The sequence below is a fragment of the Labrus bergylta genome, chromosome 10 (genome assembly GCF_963930695.1).
Source record: "Labrus bergylta chromosome 10, fLabBer1.1, whole genome shotgun sequence".
Taxonomy (NCBI): Eukaryota; Metazoa; Chordata; class Actinopteri; order Labriformes; family Labridae; genus Labrus; species Labrus bergylta.
This window is the reverse complement of record NC_089204.1, coordinates 16,962,410-16,983,725: the sequence shown is the minus strand read 5'-3', so window position 1 is coordinate 16,983,725 and position 21,316 is coordinate 16,962,410. Positions and strand designations below refer to the sequence as shown.

Sequence of the window (21,316 nt, the reverse complement as noted above, 5' to 3'; positions counted from 1 at the left end):
AACTGAGCAGGTCGACACGCACCACAACTTAACCAGCCTGTTTTCTCCCTTTCTTTCTTCTTCTTCTTTTTTTTTTTTTTTTTTTTAAGGGAGACTTTTTGATCCTTTCCTTTCCTTTCACTGTTTTCTGCTGCAAAACATTCACAGCACACATACAGAGAGAGAGAGAGAGAGCGAGAGAGAGAGAGAGAGAGAAGAGCATTTCTATTTGTCTGCTTGCTGTGAAAGTGAGCCGAAAAGAGAAGTGCTTTGATCGGTGGCGCATTAAAGGTGACATGATTCAGACTGAGCGTACCCTTTAGAAACAAGTCATACTGAAATTTAAAGTATGACTGTGGTGAATATAATGCAATATGTATGTCAAACTTTATTTTTTTATGAAAACAAGAAAAGTCTCCTTCACTTCCTTTCTGTTTCATGATTTAGCTCTCCCTTTGATTTCTTCTGTCTGCTTCTCTAATTTGATTTTTCTTCTACCTTAAATAATTTCAACAAAATGATGGACAGCTTAGTTCAGGTCCATATCTTAACCTGAGTTCAAATAAGAATAATTGCTGTTTTTAAATAAGCTTTCAATTTTTTATGAATACATCTTCAAATGCTCTTACCCGTAGAAAATCTTCATTTTCATCTTGATTGCATTCTTCTTTGTTCTTTTAAAACTCATGGTATTTATTTATCGGTATTGCAGAGAAAAAAGGAAAAGTATTTCAGCTCATCTACACTGCTCTCTCATGCTCTCAGCTTCCTTTTCACTTTTTGTAACACAAACTCACTCACACACACACACACACACACTCACTGCCTGACTCGCATCAAAGCTCAGCCTCGTTGTCAACTCCGCTACTCACTGACTAATTTTGATAGATGAAGCTTTACTCAGCGTCTCTTTTTACTGTCTCCTCTTCTTGTATTTTTCGGCGACACAGTCATGTTGCATTATGTCATGCTTGATCAGGTAAACTTTGTGAAACAGGTCGGTGGGATGTTGGTCTGTAGCGTCGGCTCTTTACGTCCCACAGAGTCCAACTCGAGCTCTGCTGTCCGGGGAAAAATTGTCAACCTTAGTTCTGATTTGACTTTGTGTCTTCGTTTTTTGTCGGACCTCAGAAAATTGTTCCTGTTGTTTTGTCACAGGCCCCTGAACGTTTCCTCCCAGTAATAAAGTGAGAACAACAAAGCTAAACTGCAGATGTGAGAGCTGAAAAGAGTGCAAAGTAATTATTGGAACTTTGATTGTGCACAATAGTGTGGTTTCTTAGCTTCAGGTTAGTGTTTTTTTTAGAAATAAATGTAGCAGTAAAAGTGAAACTCTGAATCAGAAGGAGAATTTCTTTGATCGATGATCCTGCAGAGGTGACATATAACGTTTTTGGTGTGGGTGGAGTGGTGTTAAATGTTGGCAAACGGTTATTTATTTATTTTCAGCTACAATAATTTCTAAAAGTTACAGAGTTTGTTATTCTATTTTTATTCCTATCATCAAAGTCCAGCTATTTTTACCACCTTAAATTGAATTAAATTCCAAATAAAAATTTAAATTATAATTTATACATTTGATAAGAATTATTACAATTGAACCAGAATAATGGAATAAACAATTTATGATTCCACAATATGAGCATGACCTCACTCTTAAATGTGATCTATAAACAATCAGTCATATAAGTGAAGCAGATACTGAAACTCTAATGTGACATTTATATTTGTTTTTCACTTTGTACATCAGGCTGAAAATAAAAGCTGTACCTGACAAATAACTTGAGATCGTTTTGAGGGTGGATTGGTGTCAGACTTGTTTTCTTCGTATAAATAAATCCATAAGTCAAACTGAAACTGTGATGCTTTGGAGTGATAATTTTACCAGAGACACCGGGGGAAATTTGCCTCGTGAAATGTTCTTTCTCTGACAACCCACTCAGTTTCGACTGGAAAAAAAAAAGTATTTAACCTTTTCAGCAACAACAAATGCAAAAGAGAAAAAAAAAAAAGTGGAGTCAAATGAGGGAGGCTGAAAATTGTTGCGATGTCTCAAAGTATAAATCCTGCTGCTGCATGCAAAGAGGAATCATTTGAAAGAATCACACAGTCATTCAAACGCACATTTTGACTCACCTTTTTTTGGTTGTTTTTTAAGTGTTTACACATATTTAAATTTTCTGTTTCACATGCTGCAAGTCTATTTGATGTTTTAGCTCGTATTTATGACCGATATGAGCAGTTTCAAATCTCACAACAACGAGATTTACAATATTTCCCAGCTTACCGTGTGTGTACAATAATGACAGTATTTGTTATATTGATGATCCAGCTGTGATGACTGAACATATATTGACTGTAAATATTTTTGTTATGGGACTTTTAATAATTTGGCTGAAGCTGTGTTGACCTTATTTTCTTCTAGTGAGAATTCAAACAGAGCTTTATATTTTAATTCGTATGGTGACATTTAATGGGGAGGGTTACATTTCCAGAAATCTCTATAAATATAGTCTACATTTTTGATTTCCTTCGGCATTGGGATTTTTTTATAAAAAGTATTTTGTGAAATGTAGAAACCCTTTGTCATATTATACTCCCTGATGAATCTCCTGAGTAATCTTTCTGAGGGTTTGTGCATGCAGTGGCTTGTTTCTGATGTCAAATGTCAGATATTGTCAGCCTCAATGATGAGTGGATGAGTAATTAAAAACATGTTGATGGTTTCAGTCAGCTAGTGTTGAATGCTCATAGTCCGTGGGTGGCATCACTTTGTTGCCATCAGCAACGCTTTGACTAATCTCCTCACTATCTTGTTCCGTGTGTGTGTATTTATAGAGCTACTTTTATATACAGTATAGCGGGATTGCAGTAACAGTACATGCATATTGATTGTGTGTGTATCAGTGCGAAATCAAGCACGTGTACAGTATTTAGAGTATGTGTGTACATGCTGTACATTTCCCCAAAGACCTCTGTGTGTCCTTTGTGTATTTGTGTGTATGCGTTTATGGGGCTGCGTTGAGGTTGTGTTTGTGTGCATTTATTTGTACAGTATTTGTGCATGTGTGTAATTTTTTTTTTTTTAAATACTTGTGGGTAAGAATCTATTGCAAATAATATCACAACAGTTGTGTAAGAAATTATGTGTTCTTGTGTTTGTGTGTATGTAAGAGGACTGTGTACCGGCTTCTTTAATTTATTTTTGTGTGTGTGCTTTTTAACTTACATACAGTATACTTGTGTTAACTGTATCAGTATGTAAGTGCATAAATTACACATAGTGGGATTTTTTTTATACTGCTTTATCTGTGCAAACTGTGGTGTGTTTACTTCCCCAACTGTATATTCGTCAGTGTGTATGTTTGTGTTTTTACACATATTTCTGCATGTTTGTCTCTCTGATGTTATTGTGTTCTACTATTCCTAACACTGTAACTAAATGTTTGTGTGTGTTACCAATAATTATGACATGCGAAATTATAATTTTATTTTTAACTCTTCATGTAAATGTATACGCGGCAGTGTCCTTTTGCAGAGGTATAGCGTGTACCATTGTGTTTAATTATAGCATTTTATTACATCTGTGGGAGTACAGAAGTACTAAGTGTGTGTGTGTGTGTGTGTGTGTGTGTGTGTGTGTGTGTGTGTGTGTGTGTGTGTGTGTGTGTGTGTGTGTGTGTGTGTGTGTGTGTGTGGGGAATATTTTTTTGTATTTGATAATGATTAGGTACATTTGTTAGTCACTCAATATATCTGTGAGTCTGTGGTGTAAGTGTGTGTGTTCATGCAATGTGGTCTTGTCTTGTCTTTATGCATGCTGTGCACTTTGTCTTTGTTGCATGACTGTAATTATATCTGACTAATTATTATATTGACAATATTACTATTTTTATTACTACAAGTATGTAAGATGATGTCTGTATGTGCATTTGTTAAAGGAATATTACATTTAGTGTGTTTGTGTGCATCTGTGTGTGTGTATATACCGTATATAGTATTTGTGTGCTTATTTATACAATAAGTGTAGAACCACATGTTTACATGCAGGTTCTACATGCTTTCATAATGTGTGTGTCTGTGTTTATATCTGGCAGTGTTTTTGGTTCTATAAGTGTGAGTTCTTATCTGAACATAAGGGGAGTTAAACTATAGTGAAAAAGCTCCTTACAGGAGTGCAGAATCACACACATTAAAATGACTGTATTTCATAATTTAGTTGTTGTGACCCATGGTTAGTGTCTTTTCTGTCTTTTTTTTTTTACCTTCCTGTTTGGTGGATTTCCAAATATGAGAGAATGTAGGACACAAAAAGTTCACGTTACCCTCTAATCTGTCACAAATGTATTTTTTCTGAACAGAACATTGTGCGAAAAGGATGCCAAAACAGAAGAAGATAAATACAGTAAATGACAATAAGTAACAATCAGTGATATGAAGATGTTTATTTATTCCTACAAAAGTCAGGGTCACTTATCATTTGTTTCCTATTATCAATAGATTTGCTCCCTAATAATATTTTGGATCACCACCATCATGAAAACACATCATGAGGACATAATGTTTGGCAAAAGATTGATGCACCTTAGGAAGATTAAAAAAAAAAAAATAGCTGGAGCTGAATTGAAGCTGGTCTGGATTCTTATTTTTTTACCCACAATTTAACTGATCATTTAAATAATATTTTATATGTGCACAGTGTGTAGCGTAGCAACCATATGTTCTGTGTTAATATGCAGTGTGTGTGTGTGTGTGTGTTTATGTGTGTGTGTATCGCAGTATGTGTTCATTTGCATGCACATGGACAAGCGAAACAGCTTGTTCCCTGTTCTGGATGCTCTGCGTCTGTCTCAACTGACATTTACACATTCAAATCAGAGAGTGTTTATGGCTGTTTGAGGCACATGACAAGATGTCATGCCTGTTCATGATGACCTGCTTACTGTGTCATAGTCTGCCACTATTTGATACTCTAAGACTCTTTCAGTGCTCATAACTTTTGAGGAGCTAGACGCAGCATCGTATTACGCATCATCACCGTGTCGTTGCCTTTTTGCTCCCATAATTTTTCATTTTGGTTTCCTTGTAAGTCAGTTTATATTAATGATTGTTTGTGTTCTGTTTAAGGTCCTGGAGACCCCTGGTCGTCTTTAACACTTTAATATAACACACTGACTCGGTGAACTGAGATATTATGAAAACATGTTTTAGACGTTCTCTTGACGAGGACACATTCTTCCTGTGATTTAACTTTTATAACATGTGTCTCCTACAAATCATAAAAACATGACTTGACAAAACACTGAACCGTCTTTGTGAATAACTTTAATCAAAATACACAAAGACAACAATTATAAAAAATATATATAAAACCACAAAAATGTCCACATTAACTAGTATGATAATTCTTCACGGCCATTCATATTTTATCACATAAGCAGGTTAGGGGTTAGGGTCACAACTGCAAAACCTTTGTACATTGTGTTTAAGGGTTTGTAGAAAAGAAGAACTTTTGAGATTAAACCAAACACTTCTTATTTCTTTCTCATATTATTTTACACACAATCACCTTTTAGGTTATAAAAGGACATTTAATACTTTTTTTCCCCCTACGTTTTAAACAATATTTATGACATCCCTTTGCAAACACTTCCTGTACAGTATGCCCTACACCATAGGCCTGACAGCTTTTGAGCAGTCTTTTTTTCTTTCTCTTCATATTTTTTTTTCTCTCTTAGCTCTAATAACATACACTTGCACATTAACACTGCTGCAGGAAAATGAGATTGGCTGTGCAGCCACTGCCTAACATTGGATAATCCCTTCATCATGTCCATATGGGGCCACAAGTGCAGACAGACAATAACTCAGTCATATCATTGTGTGCAGCCTATCCTCTCTCCCCGGAGAGCTAGACCTTGATACCATCCCTCCTTCCCTAAAGCTGCTGTCTAAGATTCCAAGATTGGCAGGGGGAGTTGTGATCGGGGATGGGAAAGAGGTGGGAGGAAGGGAGTGAGATGGAGAGGTTGGGGGCAACAGAGTGGCTCAGGGGTAGAGAGTCGGTCGTCTCTTAACTGGAAGGTTGGGTGCTTGATACCCATCTCCTGCACGCACATGTTGAAGTGTCCTTAAACCCCAAAAAATGCTCTTAATGTTGCGTGTGAATATGTATGAATGGGCTTATAGTAAGAACTGCTGGACACTTTAAATAGCAGCCATCAGTGCGTGAATGTCAATCTCAAGTCCACTGACTATTTCCCATAGTTGGAGCATGAAAGAGAGCAAGAGACATATTTGTTTTATGTTTTTAACTTGATTGGGAAGAGATCATCAATTCAAACCCAGTCAGAAAACCTCATTTATGTGTTCATTTGCATATTCTGATTTTACATTTTCATTCTTTTTACTCAGGAAGGTCCCACCGAGAAACAACATTCAGGGAGTCCTGGTTGAAATGTCAGCACAGACAGCTTCAGGTAATTAAAGAAAATCTTTTTTATACACATGCACCTCATACAAGCTATACATGGAAAATAATGAGCGGAGAGAGGCATATATGTATATAGCACAAGCAAAACATAACTCATTCTCCCTCAAGTCAAAAAAAAGTTAAAGATGTAGACGTCTTCTTCAGTGCAGTTTTAAGAAATTCTTCAAATGTATTTATGTAAGAAAAAAACTGAAGTAAGTTGAGATATGGGAACAGAGAAATACTGTTACCTAGAGATCATTGAATTCTCTGTGTTTTGTTTGTTGTACTATGTGGGAGAGCAACATCCATTGATGATTAAAAAACACGAGCATTGTCAGAAAAAGACATGATCAGTTCAAAGATAAGAATCAGTATGTTATGTCATTTGCAACAATTGGTAAAGTTTGAGGTTCCCAAACTTCCCATTCACATCTTACATAATCAACATGCTGCATCATTGCTTGTTTACAATGTAAGAATCACTCCGTGTTGAAGACTTTGTAGGTGACCTGTATTAAACCTCAGCTGGATGTAAACACGCTACAGTACACGCTATGTACTGAGAATTGAAACATTGGCTGGATTTTCCCTGAGCTCTGCTGCTTTAGCGATTCACTGATATTGAACCTCTCACTTCCTTTTTGAAGTTGCTTTGTTTACCAGTCTACACGCTATTTTTACTGGATGCCTCTGTGCTCGCTCACATTTCCTCCGTTTACAGAGAAAAGGCATGTGTTTAGTTTGGATTAACATATACGCTTGTCATTGTTTAGAGTGGAATACAATAGGTAGAGTTTCCCAGGTATGATGATCTATCTACTTTCGGTAATGTGCCTCTGATTTGCATGAGAGATTGTTTCACCTGAATGTTCCTGAATGAACAAACCAAGCTGAGAGCTTCCAGGAGGAGAACTGAGCTGAAAACAAGAACAGACTTAAATCATTATTGATGCCTCTATATGTCATACAAAGACAAACAAAAGCATCGGCAACAATGTTGATAACTTAGATATAACTAAGTTAATAACTAAGATATTTTTAATCCTTGTTGTTTAGTGCTGAGGGTGTCGAACAAAAAAATAAGTTACTGCGTGCTGCAGAAAGAGTTTTTGTGTACATTTCTCATGTCAAAGATTCACAGTAAGAGATGAGATGGACTGTTCAAAGAGAGCAGGATTACATTAAAAAATAATAATAAAGCACTACTTACACATGAACAGGACAAGATCAGCGAGGAGATAAGAGGTACTGCTTTGTCAATAAAACAGACGCGGCTGAAAGTTCCTCAGGGGAGTTTTAGGTTTTGTAACACCAAAGAGAAACGTCCATGTGACCTTGTGAGTCATGTCATGTGAAGAATTGTTGTCCAACAAATGACGCAAAGAGATATATTAATGTATCTCAAATGTAAAAGCTCTAATCGACTTTGACACTTTTAAAAGTCATATTGTTAAAAAGTTGAAAAGACACAACAACAGGAATGCCTTCTTTTCATATTTCCATAAATATCTCTGCTATGATCCTTTTTCTTAAGCTTTGGGCCTTGGTTTTTGTTTGATTATAGTGTCAAAGTGGTTGATCCAGCTGTTTTGACATTCATGAGGCTGCAGCTCCTGGGTTCATTTAGTGCTGAGTCATTCTCAACAATTTAAAACAAGTATTTGAATGTTCCAAAACACTTATTAGTAGATGGAAACTACTGTCACAGAATATGTGTGATGAAGTTGTGGCTTGCAGGTTAAGATCACATAAAGACATCAGACATTTTGGAAAGAACATCATACAATAAGGTTGATTTAATTTTGTTTTATGGTATTAATGGTTAAAGCTACGTATATTGCTCCAATAACACTTTAAGAAGAGAAATGCAAGGGAACATTGCTTGATGTTAAAAAAAAAAACTTTTAATAATGAGCATTTCAACCATGTCATTGTGGACATTTACAAAATAAAACTAGCATGAAAGAATAAATTTAGCTGAAGCTGGATGATGATGAATATTTTTTCTATATCAAGGTTTTAATGTCATTCTAAATCTGCTATCTGTTCTGCAGTCAGTCTTAAATTTCATGTGCAAATTGAACAGTCGGTTCGTTTCCACAGTGTATCATCGGAACCTGCAGCACACACACATAAAAAAAAAACACTGACAGGTCACACCTTCACATATAAGCTACGATTGAACTCTTAAGTAAAGGTCACCTGGGGTCATTTTAGGATGAGAACTCAGGTTTAGGCTTAAGGTTGAAACGAGGTAATGTTTGACAAAAGTTTAGGTTTAGGATTTGGAAATGTGATGTTCTCTCTGTGTTGATGCAGACAGTGAACCCTCAGGCAGGATTGTTGTTAAATCACTTGACTGTCTGTGCATGACAACGTGGGAAGAAGAAACAAAGACGGACATGAGGGGGAAGTATGAGACAGCCACAGAAAGTTAAATTTACAGGTACAAAACATGTGAACATACAAAGAATGTAACAGAAAGGCAGACCACAGGAAATATTCATAGTTAATGAACTGTCTGTAGCCAGAGACACACGAGAACAACAGACGTTGAGTTCACAGAATTGAAGGTGCATGCTTAAAATTAAATGGGGAAAAAGTAAAAGGATAAATATTAACCCTTGAATAAACTGAACTATACAACCTATACAATTACAGATCTTCCTCCAGCCTCACACAGAATAGCTTCTCGCTATGCTGAAGCTAATGGGGATCCAAATAAAACAAACAAGCAAACACACACACACACACACACACACACTAACTGACAGACTGAGATACAAAGCTGCCCACACCTCGTGCATCTGTCTTCTGTGTGGGATGGTTTTTAGACATTGCCTGATGTGTCAAACTAACACATGCTAACCCTTACCGTGAGAAACAGTATTTAAAAAAAAACAAAAAAAAAACACTGCTGTCTTGACCAAAAGTAAAGTACAGTCTTCCTTCATGCAGGGAATATTGTGAATGTTATGCTGTTTAGGATATTGGAGTATTTTGGAGCAGTTCTGAACATGTCAGTTCTGAATACTTACATATATTCCAAATAACTGGTTCCATTTAAAAGGAAATATTTAAGTACACATACAGTATTATTCAGGATAGTTTTCTTACATCATTTGTGAAAATATATACAACACTGGTGACTGTTTCAGATACAGACAGTTTCTAAATTCAATCTTGCTATTTGTTGGAAGTAACACATTTTAATGATTGTGTAGCTCTGGTTAAATATTTTTTTTTTATGTGAAGTTAATGTGAATTTAGAGGTTTATTTCTGAAGTGTGTTGACTTAAAACAGTAAGGGTGTGCTTTTGTCTAAACAAGATCAATAATAACTATACTGTGCTGAGCTTTACTTTCAGATTTAACTTGCTATGTAAAAACATGTTATATATATTTGTATATTATATTTATTGCATATTGCTTAGTGCATGCAGAGTTTCATCTTTCAATTAATTAATCAGAGGCACATTACTGAAACCTACAATGCAGGCAGTTGATCTCATATTCGGTTTTTCAGATTTTTTTTCATCAAGATAAGAAATTCTGTCAGATGGCTGGGCTGATAAATGGATTGATAAACTGAAAATGTGTGTCGTAGTATTTAAACTAATGACTAAATTATACACTTATTGGAACTTTTAACCAAGGGTGAATCAGTTCAATAAAAAGTTACTGCATATTAAATAAATAATTGTTGGTTTATGAAGAGTGTTCAAAGACTTACTTTTTAGACTGGATGACCAGTCATTATTTTTCATTATTTGAAGGAAACACAGTGTGAGTTCTCCTGTCACTGTTCTTTTGAGCAACTTGATGTTTTACTTGCAGTTGCATGTGAATATTCTTTTTTCAGAAAGACAAAGAAACATCTTTTAAACCAGACTGACCACAATGCTGCTGGAACAACACCAAGGCCAAGACCACCCAGTAGAATCACAGCATGGGTCCATATCCCAGACAGCGTTTTATCGACTAACATCTGAGTCCATTATTTCTGAGACATGATCAGTTTTCAACACACCAAAAAAACAACAACTTAATACTAACTGCACTGTGTGTAGTATGAACGATAGCATATGTTGAAAACTAAAGAAGAGACCAAAGACCAAATTTTATATAAAATCCAATGGAAAATATTGAGCTCTCTTTTTATAATGATAAGTAACGCAAAGCAAATGTGTTAGCTTACAATACACACAATAATCTCATGGAACAGAAGGTGCAGCCTCTACGCTAAGGGAGCAATTTACCAGTTATGGTCCCAATGAAACTCAAATTGGAAGCTCTGGTCTGCTTTGTCCAGTTGACTACATGGAGAGGGGCAGCTCTCCTGCCAGGAAAATTGTCCAATCTTTATGTAATTCTTCACTTTGTTTGTCTTGATATATTTCCATGCTACAAAGTCCGGCTGAAATATTTTTAAGCTGGCAGACAAGTAGTTTTTCTTTTTCTTTTTGCAGCTTTCTTTTTAAAAAGGCAAAGAAACTATCCAAAATGCAAGCTTTTCATATACACCTCCATACCGAAACCCTGTGATGCATCCTTCCTCTTCTTTTCACATCCTTACCTCATCCTTTAGCTCTCCTCCTTCATCTGCCGTTTGTATTTTAGCCGTTTAGTTGACTCTCTGATGCTAGCTGAGTGACAGTGAGTGCAGTGAGTGCAGCGGCTCAAATTAATTACCTAAAGTGGAGTCCATACATTCATCACACAGTCCTAATGATCCATACTATAAGTGTCATGGCGTCAGACGGGGCAAAAAAGGATGTGCCAACACTAGAAGCTTGTATATTACAGCGCTGTGTGTGTTTATGTAAATGTGTGTTTGGTGCTTTAGAGAGACTGCCCGGCAACTGAGGCGATGCCAAGAGCCAAGAACTATTAAGGCGTGAATAACAGCTGCTGACGAAGCATCCAGAAAAGCTACAGATAGGGCTAAAGTAACGATGCTAAGACAAGCAAAACTGAGATTTTTCTCAAGGTAACATCCAATGATCTCTAACATGAGGGTAGTTTGATGCACAGTAACTCTTTTTGTATGTGTAGAATGGGGTTGCAGGACTCACATACATTACCAATAGTTATTTACGTGTTGCCTAAGCTGGAGTCCACCAGTTACCACAGTAACCTTTAGAACTTTATATTGTCTGATTAAATACTTAGCTGTTTCTTATCAATATCTTTTGTCTGCAATATTTCCCATCCATTTCCAGCTTGTGTAAATGTGAAATATTATTTGGAATATTGTATTTCGTCTAGACTGTATCGGCTGTTTTCCATGAACTGTAAGTAACACCACGACCATGTGGTCAGACACAGAAACACTGCAAGTACAACAGTCTACTTTATTGTCATTATTGAAGACAGGGGTTTCAGGGGATGACACTAATTGATTCTGTCTTTTATTCAGACAGACAGTATACTGCATACCATGAGAAACAATTTGACCCCACCAACTTCCTGCCTGGACATGAATGACCGATATGACAAACAGTTTATGTGTTTAATATTAATGCTGCACTTTGACGGTTCATGTTTCATAGCGAAGAAAAGTGTAAGTAATCCAAATGTATTTATCAGTTACTGTCAATAGACTCCAGTCATAGCAGCATATACACTCACTTAAATACCCCTGTAGTGCAACATTTGTCCTCATGATCAAAGAGAGTTTTTAGATCCATGTGTCACTTCTGATGTGACTTTCTCTCTCTCTCTCTCTCTCTCTCCCCCGTCTCTCCTCTCTGCAGCTCGTCTGCATCAGTTTTTTATTATATCAGTTATTCTTTTTTAAATTCTTAAAAGGGGATATGAGATTACATGTTTATTTGCACATAAAGAAGGAAGAGATCACAAGTGGTCACTGAAGATGCATTTGGCGATGTGGCCAGGAGTGAACAGCTGTGCTTAGAGCTTTCCACTGAATCCAGATTCATCTAAAATCTCTCACTCAGGCTCCCTGCTTATACAAGGTGTGTGCATAAAGAACCAAAGAAACCACATCATGTCAACCGAATCTTGATTTGCATTTTGTTTACAGGTTAATTTTGCATAATGCACCCCTTGTTCTTACACACACACACACACACACACACAGACATCAATGCAGTTTGTACACTTCATACCATGGTTGCATAGCTGTTTGTGACTTAACTCCGAGGCTGTGTTGCATCTCTGGTATGCACTTATTGTTGCCTACACCTACAAGTATGTCTACCCAATGCAACACTCATATACTCCACCTCCAATATGGCACTAGGGGGCGCCCTCTGGAATTTGCTTGTAATGTTGTTATGGATACATTCCCCTCCATAGCAACTGTTAAATGAAATAGATGTGTAGAGTATTTTTCTACAATTTAAAATATTATCAAATATGTACGACGGAGGATTAGGGCCACTTAAAAAAAGTATTTTTATTTTTTTATTTCGAGATTAAAATCGTAAATTTACGAGAATAAACTCGTAAATTTACAAGAATAAAGTCGTAAATGTACGAGAATAAAGTCGTAAATTGTATTACGAGATTAATGTCAGAAATTTACGAGAATAATCTTGTAAATTTAACGAGTTCGAGACCAGCCTGTGCGAAAATGATGAAAGTAGAACTCTTGAAGTCTTTTCCTCTGCAGACAACCTCCTCCAAGTCAGTGTGGTTCTTTCCTCGGAAAAGCCACAGTTTCTTGCGGTATCTTTTCAGGGTGCTGATATTTTATGACAATGTGAAGATGATGATGATGTGCCTAAAGCATGTGTAGTTTCATATCTGCATAAGTAAAGCCCCAACACAACTATTTGTGTCTGTTATCGGTCTGCCTTGTTAAAGTGTCTCATGTGCAGAGCCAGTTTGTGTCCTGTTCATACATAATTTTACAGATAAACAAGGTCTTACAAGTTGAAGTGAAAACTTCTATTGAACTAACTGTTTTTACCGACTACACAAGGAAGAAGCCTATTTCCTTATTAGTGAAACCTTTAGGACAAGATGCTCCATGTTTGTCATTTGAGAACAGGATGCTGCTGCTCTTCTGATATAGACTAAAATAACAACTTTATTCTTTTATTCTTTACAGACTTTAAGAGTTCTACTTTCATCATTTTCGCGCAGGCTGGTCTCGAACTCGTTCATTTACGAGAATAAAGTCGTAAATTTACGACTTTATTCATTTAAATGAAAATGAACTGCATTAGCCTGTTGCAACACAGCCGAATAGTTGGTTTTTACCCAAGCCCCGCCTCTGACAAGTCAAAAAGACAACCGTCTTTTAGGGATTTTAGGGTGACACCTGGGGGGGCCCATTTAGATTTCAAGGGGGGCCCATGCAGTTGCTGGACATACCTCTGGACACACCCCTACATATAGCAGGATTTATTTTATTCACATGTTGATCTTGCCTTGAGGCTGTCTAAGGCAATTAACTCAATAACAGTAATATCCAGTTGAATGATGTAGAAACCTTGCTTTGAACAAAAAAAAATGTTAGGAGGATGACTTATCTGCTACACAAGTCTCCTGTCTCCACCTCTGATCTCCAGCCAATACATACAGCTGCTGTTAAGTACTCTTACATCTGCTTAACGCTGACGCAAGTTCCCAATCCATCAACAAGGACGACAAGACAGAACATCTACCCATACATCAAACTGGTTCATCTCCTTTCAGCAAGAATGAATCATTAAATGATTAATTAAGCAGAGGAAAACCATGGCTTAACCCTTGATCCTCTACTGAATTGCAATTTGTTTTCACACTCTTAGCCTGCATAACATAAATGAGCGGAAGATAGGAGCTTTAGGTGCTAAATATGATTTGGAGAAGCACCTGAAAGATATCGATGAAAACTTACAAACCTGCAAGGCACGAACACTGTTCATGTTCAAAACTTCTTTAACAATTTTAGCATGATGGCAGTTAATAAAGAGATTGTTGCTGCAAATATCTAAAATTGTGGACTTTAAAGGCTTTAAAAGCATCCTGACACTCTTTTTTAGATAAATGTACTCTAGAGAGAGCTAAACGCAGATCCACTTTATCAGGCAGAAAGACAATTCACATCTCATCAATCAGACCGCTTCATCTGGTCCTTCTCTTCAGTGATTTGTTCATCATCGTAATACGTCTTTGTCCTTCAGTAAAAGAGATCACTGAAGTGAAAGGGCAGCTTGTTTTCTTGAATTTTCTGTATGCTTTGGCGTTTGTTTGTTTGTGTCTATGGTTTTATTCTTGTTTGTTGTCTGTTTGTTTCGTTTTGCTTTGCCTATTGTTATTTTATTCTTTTCTCTTTTTATGCTTTTTATCTGTTTGATGTAAAGCACTTTGGTCAACTCTGCTGTTTTAAACAGTGTTTTTCACAGTTATATGTGTTACTCTAAGTGCTCTGAGAGTAAGATTGAACCACCTTTTCAAATCAGCTTCATGTTGAGTCTCAGACTAAGTATTCCTTCACTTAAAGAGGTCAAAGGACTAATTCATCTCCTGAGCTCTAAACAGGATGATTAACAGCGGCGCTGAAGCGGAGCAATTTTTAACTGTCTGCTCCGTGCTCAATGTAATGGCTATATGGTGTGAGAGGAAAGATACTGGGTTATAAATGGAAGACTGCAATTTATCTTTTACATGTTACAGAGTCTTTAATCACATTGTGCACCTTCAGTATAGGACTCTAAGGTATCAAGAAACATTTATCCTTTTCAGAACATCCAGAGAGATTTGTCTCAATGAAGAGGGTTGTGAAGATGTGTCTCATGTTGACATACAGGAAAGTTGTTTCTATGGATGTTTATTGTGCAGTATACATAGGTGTTTCATTTTACTTTAGTGGACTATTGTTTGTCTGTACTTGTGAGCATTGAGATCCTTATTTTCTCTAAAAGCCTTCAAAGACAGCAAATCACTGCTCTGAAATGAGAAAAAAAGACTATAACCACTAGATATCTTATTGAATTATTAGCAACAGGTTAAAATTCAGTTTTTTCTCACATGTTTTGAGGAAAATAAGACTCAGAAATTGACACTAAAGTGCTGGAATGAACTGAAAATTTTACATACACACACACACACACACACACACACACACACACACACACACACACATACAGACTGACTTACTGTATTCATTGATCCGGGATGGTGTTGATCCTTTATTAACAATGCAACAATAATGAGTCATAGATATCATGTTTGAACCAGAAATAAATGTGCATGCTTTATAATGCTGCAGCCTTGAGGGTGCAGGCATTCTTTACTTAGTTCAAAACAATTTATATAAAATAACATTTGAAGTATTGAGGATCTGTGACTGATAATACAAACATTAAACATATGATGTTTTATTCACTGTCAAACTTCTTCATCTTTCACAACGCTCTGTGGAGGAGGTCAGATTGAGTTTCGTACAGTCAGCAGTGTGAGGAGCTTTTATTCTAGCAGGGAGGCTAGAATAATAAAAAACAAGGAAAACTCTTCAAAAGGAAAACACTTTGCTTTAATCTGTTTACAATGGGCAGACGGGATCCATTACAACTACACAACATTTAATCAAAAACATCTACATTTAGATTTGGAAAGTTTAGTTTAGTCCTATAATTCAAAAGTAAAGGCATTCATGAGAGAAGCCGGCTAATGGACTTTTGATCATTTTCATACAATTGTATCTCTGCAATAGTTTCTGATCCATCATGATACTAAATGTGTGTGATCAATATTTAACTAATAACACAACCTTTTTGGACATGGATGGATGTTTTGTTGCTCAAATAGATATTATATACATACTTGCAACTCTGTGTCGTGTAGTTGTTACATCAGAACAAAGTCTGTGCTGCAGGTTGTGTGTTGATGTTGTTGTCCATTTCCTTTTGCAGAGAGCATGTACAGTACTCTGCAGGCAGCCTCCAAACACACACACGTCTCTTTGTCTGTGCTATTAATTGAAGGCCAGGACTTTTTTTTTTTAACTTTAAAGCATTTCATATTACAGGTTCATATTATGTGCTATACAGATTTTCTGTTTGTGAAGCCTCAAACACAAAATAAGAGATACTGATCTTATCTTTTTTTTATTCTTTGTGCCTCCCTAAAACTCTTTTTTTTTGGGTCTACAAAGTGTAAAACGAAAAACAAATACAATTCTTCTTCAAAAAGAACGTCATCTCTGGATTGTGACTTAGGGTGTATTTTTAGTCAAAATCATAGCCTGACATTTCCTTTGTTTTCGCCAATGCTGCCTTGTTTTGTGTGTGCGTGTGTGTGTGTGTGTGTGTGTGTGTGTGTGTGTGTGTGTGTGTGTGTGTGTGTGTGTGTGTGTGTGTGCAGATCCTGTTTACAGTATTTCTTGAAGGACAGCAGGAAGCTGACAGTTTTAACGTTGTTTGCATATGTTTATTTTTTTTGTTAAGGTTTATTTTTGGGCTTTTTATGCCTTTATTGCAGCGCCAGGATAGTGGATAGAGTCGGAAATCAGGGACAGAGAGAATGGGGAATGATTTGAACCTGGGCTGCTCACTTCAAGGACTACAGCCTCTGAACATGGGTCGTTTTTTGTTTGGTATTGTTGTTGTGTTTGTTAAGGCAGTATTATGTAAGGACATGATAATGACTTTTTACTACAAAACATTTTTAATTCTACTTTAACTTTGACTGTTCATGGGAGACTGAATAATTGATTTTGATTTTTAGCAATTCAGATTTGTCAGTGATCCTTAACAGAACACTACCTCACTAACGTCATAGCTTCACATCCTGCCATACATAACAAGCACCTCACTCATACTAAGGCCAATCTTATTTATCTTGTATTATCAGTAACAGTATAAAGACTGTTATAACACCTGTAGACAATCTGAGGAGGGTTTGTAAATCCAAGTTGTTGCTTTTTTATTAGCTTTATTTTTAGAGATTTTAAATGTTTCCTTCCTGCAGTCATGAAAAAAACAACACATTTTATTTGTGGGCAATAAATGCTGATAGTAAATTGTGTTGCATTGTTTTCTGTTCTAGCCTGTTGTGTTTTATTTGCTCGCATCAGGCCTATAAACCACTTTATGACACCACCTGACCACCACTTGTGCAATGTTTTCTTATTTTAAGCCTCATTTTCCCGTGTTTACCTTTATTCTACATGTTTTTGATTTTTTTCCTCCTGCCTCTATTTTTTTTATCTTTTTCTTTTACAGCCAGGAGATAGCTGAGTCAGTTCGGGGTCATGACATCATCATCATGAGACGGCGAGGCTGATTGGCGACCGCAGGCAGGAACAGGAGAGGCGTCGCCTTTGAATGGTGTTTTTCAGCTGCTGGTTCTTGGCAAAAAAAAGTTAGTGCTGCTGTGCTTCCTCAGTGAATGTTTTCTAGATTAATGAAAAATAAATCAGTGAGGTTTTATGTGGCAGTAAGTTCAGTTTTATTGTCACACAGCCCCGAATGAGCATAAAACACCTGCAGGAGGGTGAAGTTTGGTTGAGGATTTTGTCTTTCCAAAAATGTTTTCTGGCTTGTGAGCTGATTACGTGTAAAGTAATTACAGTGAAGTCATACTGATGCTGTTCAAACCCCAGCTGCTGGAGAACAAACAACATGAACACAGAAGTAAAGGACTAATCTGTCTCTGCAGTCCAAGCTTTGACATTAACAGATATTATTTATGTATGATAGAGACGAGCTGAGAAAACAAATGGAAAGTGCTGATGTGGGCCCTTTTCTTTCTAAACAAATATTAGAAAGGACAGTTCTACCATATGTCAGATATTTTAGATTTTCATTTTCTGATTTAGACTTTAAAAAAGGCACAAAAGGAGTTGGAATAAAAAACTTTGCATGTAAATCAAATGTATGATAGTGTTATTTGTTACATTTTTCTGCTGTTTTTTTGTCTGTAAACACTGAAACACTGACTCTTATTACCACTGTAACCTGCTCTGTAATATAATGTAAGATTTACACTATAAACTTTTTTTTTTTTTTTACTACTGGCTGATTCATTTTTCAGATTTATGACTGATTTTGTGCCAAAAGAAAGAAACAATGCACATTAAGATAAAGCCTGCTAAATAATGTGTTGCACATTAATCTGACTGATTATCTTGCTGCATGCAATCACAGTGGTCTAAGTTCATAAAACATAATTTCACGGTCAAATTTGGGAGTTTAACGTTATCGTAGAGTTATATTTTACTTTGGGGTACTCAAGGAAAAACCCCCGTGGAAGGTTTGGACTTCAAGAGCTGCAAACTGAAGTTACTGATCTGATAACACAGTGAACCGGTAGAAGAAGTAGTTCAGAGAGAGGATTGAGTTCAAGAAGAAATGTGACATGAGACTACAGTTTTTAAAACTCAAATCTTAATGATAGGTTTGAATTTAGTTTAATAGGATCCCAGTTGAAGACATACAATATTGCTTTGCTTAGTTAGCAAAAGCATATTAAGGTTAGCAAAAGCATATTAAGGTCATAATTCATGTTCTACAACTTTCTAACTTAATATCAATGTGCAGTAATTAGGAGGGTAATAAGGTCAAACTCTTAGTTAATGGCCTACTAGCTATAGGCTGTAGTCATATAGACTAAGGTAATAATAAGTGCTTCATAATGACTAATAAGCATACAGTTGTCTCTTAGCATGATAATAAGCAACTAGTTAATGGTGAATATTGTAACCTTAATTTAAATGTTACCCAACGGCTGTTAATAAAAATCTAACTGTAGCTCGATGAAATCAGTGTTTTAGCAGGAAGTTTGAACACTTGCAGACCTACATGTCACCATCTCTTTAGGAGCTAAGCACCCCGAAACTCCAGATCCTCAGAAAAAAAAAAAAAACAATTTGGCGTCATAACACAATTCATTTTGATTACATTTTAAATGTCTGTATTGTTTCATTTCATGTGTAGAGTCCTGACCTTGAATGACACATTTGGTCAGGTTATCAAATGGCTGTTCTGCAAACTATCTTTTAAGGATAAAGTTTTGTAAACACACGAGTGAATAAGAAACCTGTCGACACCTTTTCAAACTTAATCTGCAATAATGTCATCACAGCCCCAAGGCAGCCAGGAGGGGGACGACACGAGGACATCCTGTCTTCTCAATATGCACAGTATGCCAAAAGGTGAAGGGAGAGAAAGTGCTGCATGTTGGATGAAACAGAGTCAATAAAGTTCACTTGTAGTAATAATGTGAGTATAATAGATTATGCAACAACATCACACAACACAATATCCGTCAGGTGACAGATGAGTGCACACAAATTCAACCTTTATTTCATCTTGAAAAACAGTCGACCTGAAAATGAAATGGTCAACCCGTCTGACCCCTTCAAATTAAAAGTCTTTAAGTCAAAATTCATTTAATACATTTTATTTTCAAAACTCTTTAAAGTGAATGATTCTTCAAAGGGTTTTTGATATCATTATGCGATACAATGTATAAGCAATATTTTGGTGTCCAGTTGTTGAGGGGTCCCCTAACCTTATTTTTTTCTTTCGTCCTTTCGACTTGGATGACAAAATCTCAGATGTTAAGAGATCAATCGATCATTATTTGTATAGCACCAATTCATAACAAGTGTTATCTCGAGACGCTTTACAAAAGAGCATATGGGATAATATGCAGGAAGGATTTCTCCTTCATATTCCTCGCATTCCTGTTGTCGACATCCTCGCCGCTAAGGTGGAGGACAGGGCTGGCCGTGCACGAGTGAGGACGCCGGTGTTTGTGGGGACGACACAGTTCGATGGTGGTGGCCGGGCGCCAGGTGTTGGTTGGGACAACACAGAGAGATGAATAATGGCACCAAAAATCTACGCCTGCTCTGGGACACTTTTTGACTATTTGACTATAGTTTAGCAAGAACAACACAGAAATCTGTAAGATTAGTTAGTTTATATTAAGATAACAGGGTTGCAAAAGTGAATGCAGGTGGTGTCAGTATTACTGCCTATTCTTACTGAAAATGTGTCTGTCTGGAAAATGATATGACTTCTTTCTGTCTCATCTAGAAGGAACACTTTCTTTTGGCCAGGAAGAAAATCTTAACAAACCAAGGGCTTTCAGATCATTTACGTTTGAGGGTTGTGATTTGGGCTTTCAGCAGCTGCCTGAAAAAAAACAGGTGAAGAAAAAGATATGGCAGGGAGAAAAGCAAGCTGTGTGTTTGTGTTTGTGTAAGGCAGCGTGTGAACAACTGAAGTAAGAGAGGGACTGAGAGTCAACATGAAGGTGTGCGTGTGAAAGAGAGTAAGAAGGAGTGAGTCAGGGAGAGGAGGAGGAGAAGGAGGAGGAGCTATATTTGTCTGCCTATAAAGCTCATACGGCTTCTTGTTTTCTTGTTCTCTGATTTTATGTCTGTCGTGTGAACTTCAGCAGAACTGAATCTTGTCTGTAGCAAATCAAGACAATAAATCATTAAAATATCTCCAAAGCAAGGAAGCTGTCTGCTGCTATTGTTGATGTTATTGTTCATGTTTCAATTGCTTTTTATGCATTCATGAAAATAGTTTAAAAAAAAACTGGGAAAGCAATGAAAATGAAAGATCTATGGTTCCATCCAGTAAAATATTGTTAAAAACAGATGTCATAAGGAAAGGTTTCAAAAATGTACATAACAGCAATACTTGTCAATGACTGCCTTGTTTAATAGCTGGTCTTGGCTTATTCTGAGTTGCGCTGGTTCAGATTAATACAAGCTCTACTTGCCATCTCACAGACTTCATCGCATCATTGGTCTCGATTTACACTGACCCTCCCCTGCTTGAGATACAGATGTTAGCTTATGCTGAGTTTTTGGTGAAATCCTTACATGATCTCTACTAGTGCCTTTTATCGGCTTGATCATTTTAAAAAATGATTTTGTTCTTCTTC

At 36.6% G+C, this 21,316-nt stretch overlaps 1 long non-coding RNA gene across 1 annotated transcript in view; it reads left to right on the top strand.

The window, feature by feature from the left end:
* LOC109998324 (uncharacterized) overlaps positions 1–18,422 on the top strand; it is a 61,180-nt gene extending 42,758 nt beyond the window's left edge. Inside the window, exons 4-5 of the long non-coding RNA XR_002278591.3 lie at positions 6,394–6,458; positions 17,635–18,422. This is a non-coding gene — a long non-coding RNA (uncharacterized lncRNA). The remainder of the gene's footprint in view (positions 1–6,393; positions 6,459–17,634) is intronic.
* Positions 18,423–21,316: the final 2,894 nt, after the last annotated feature.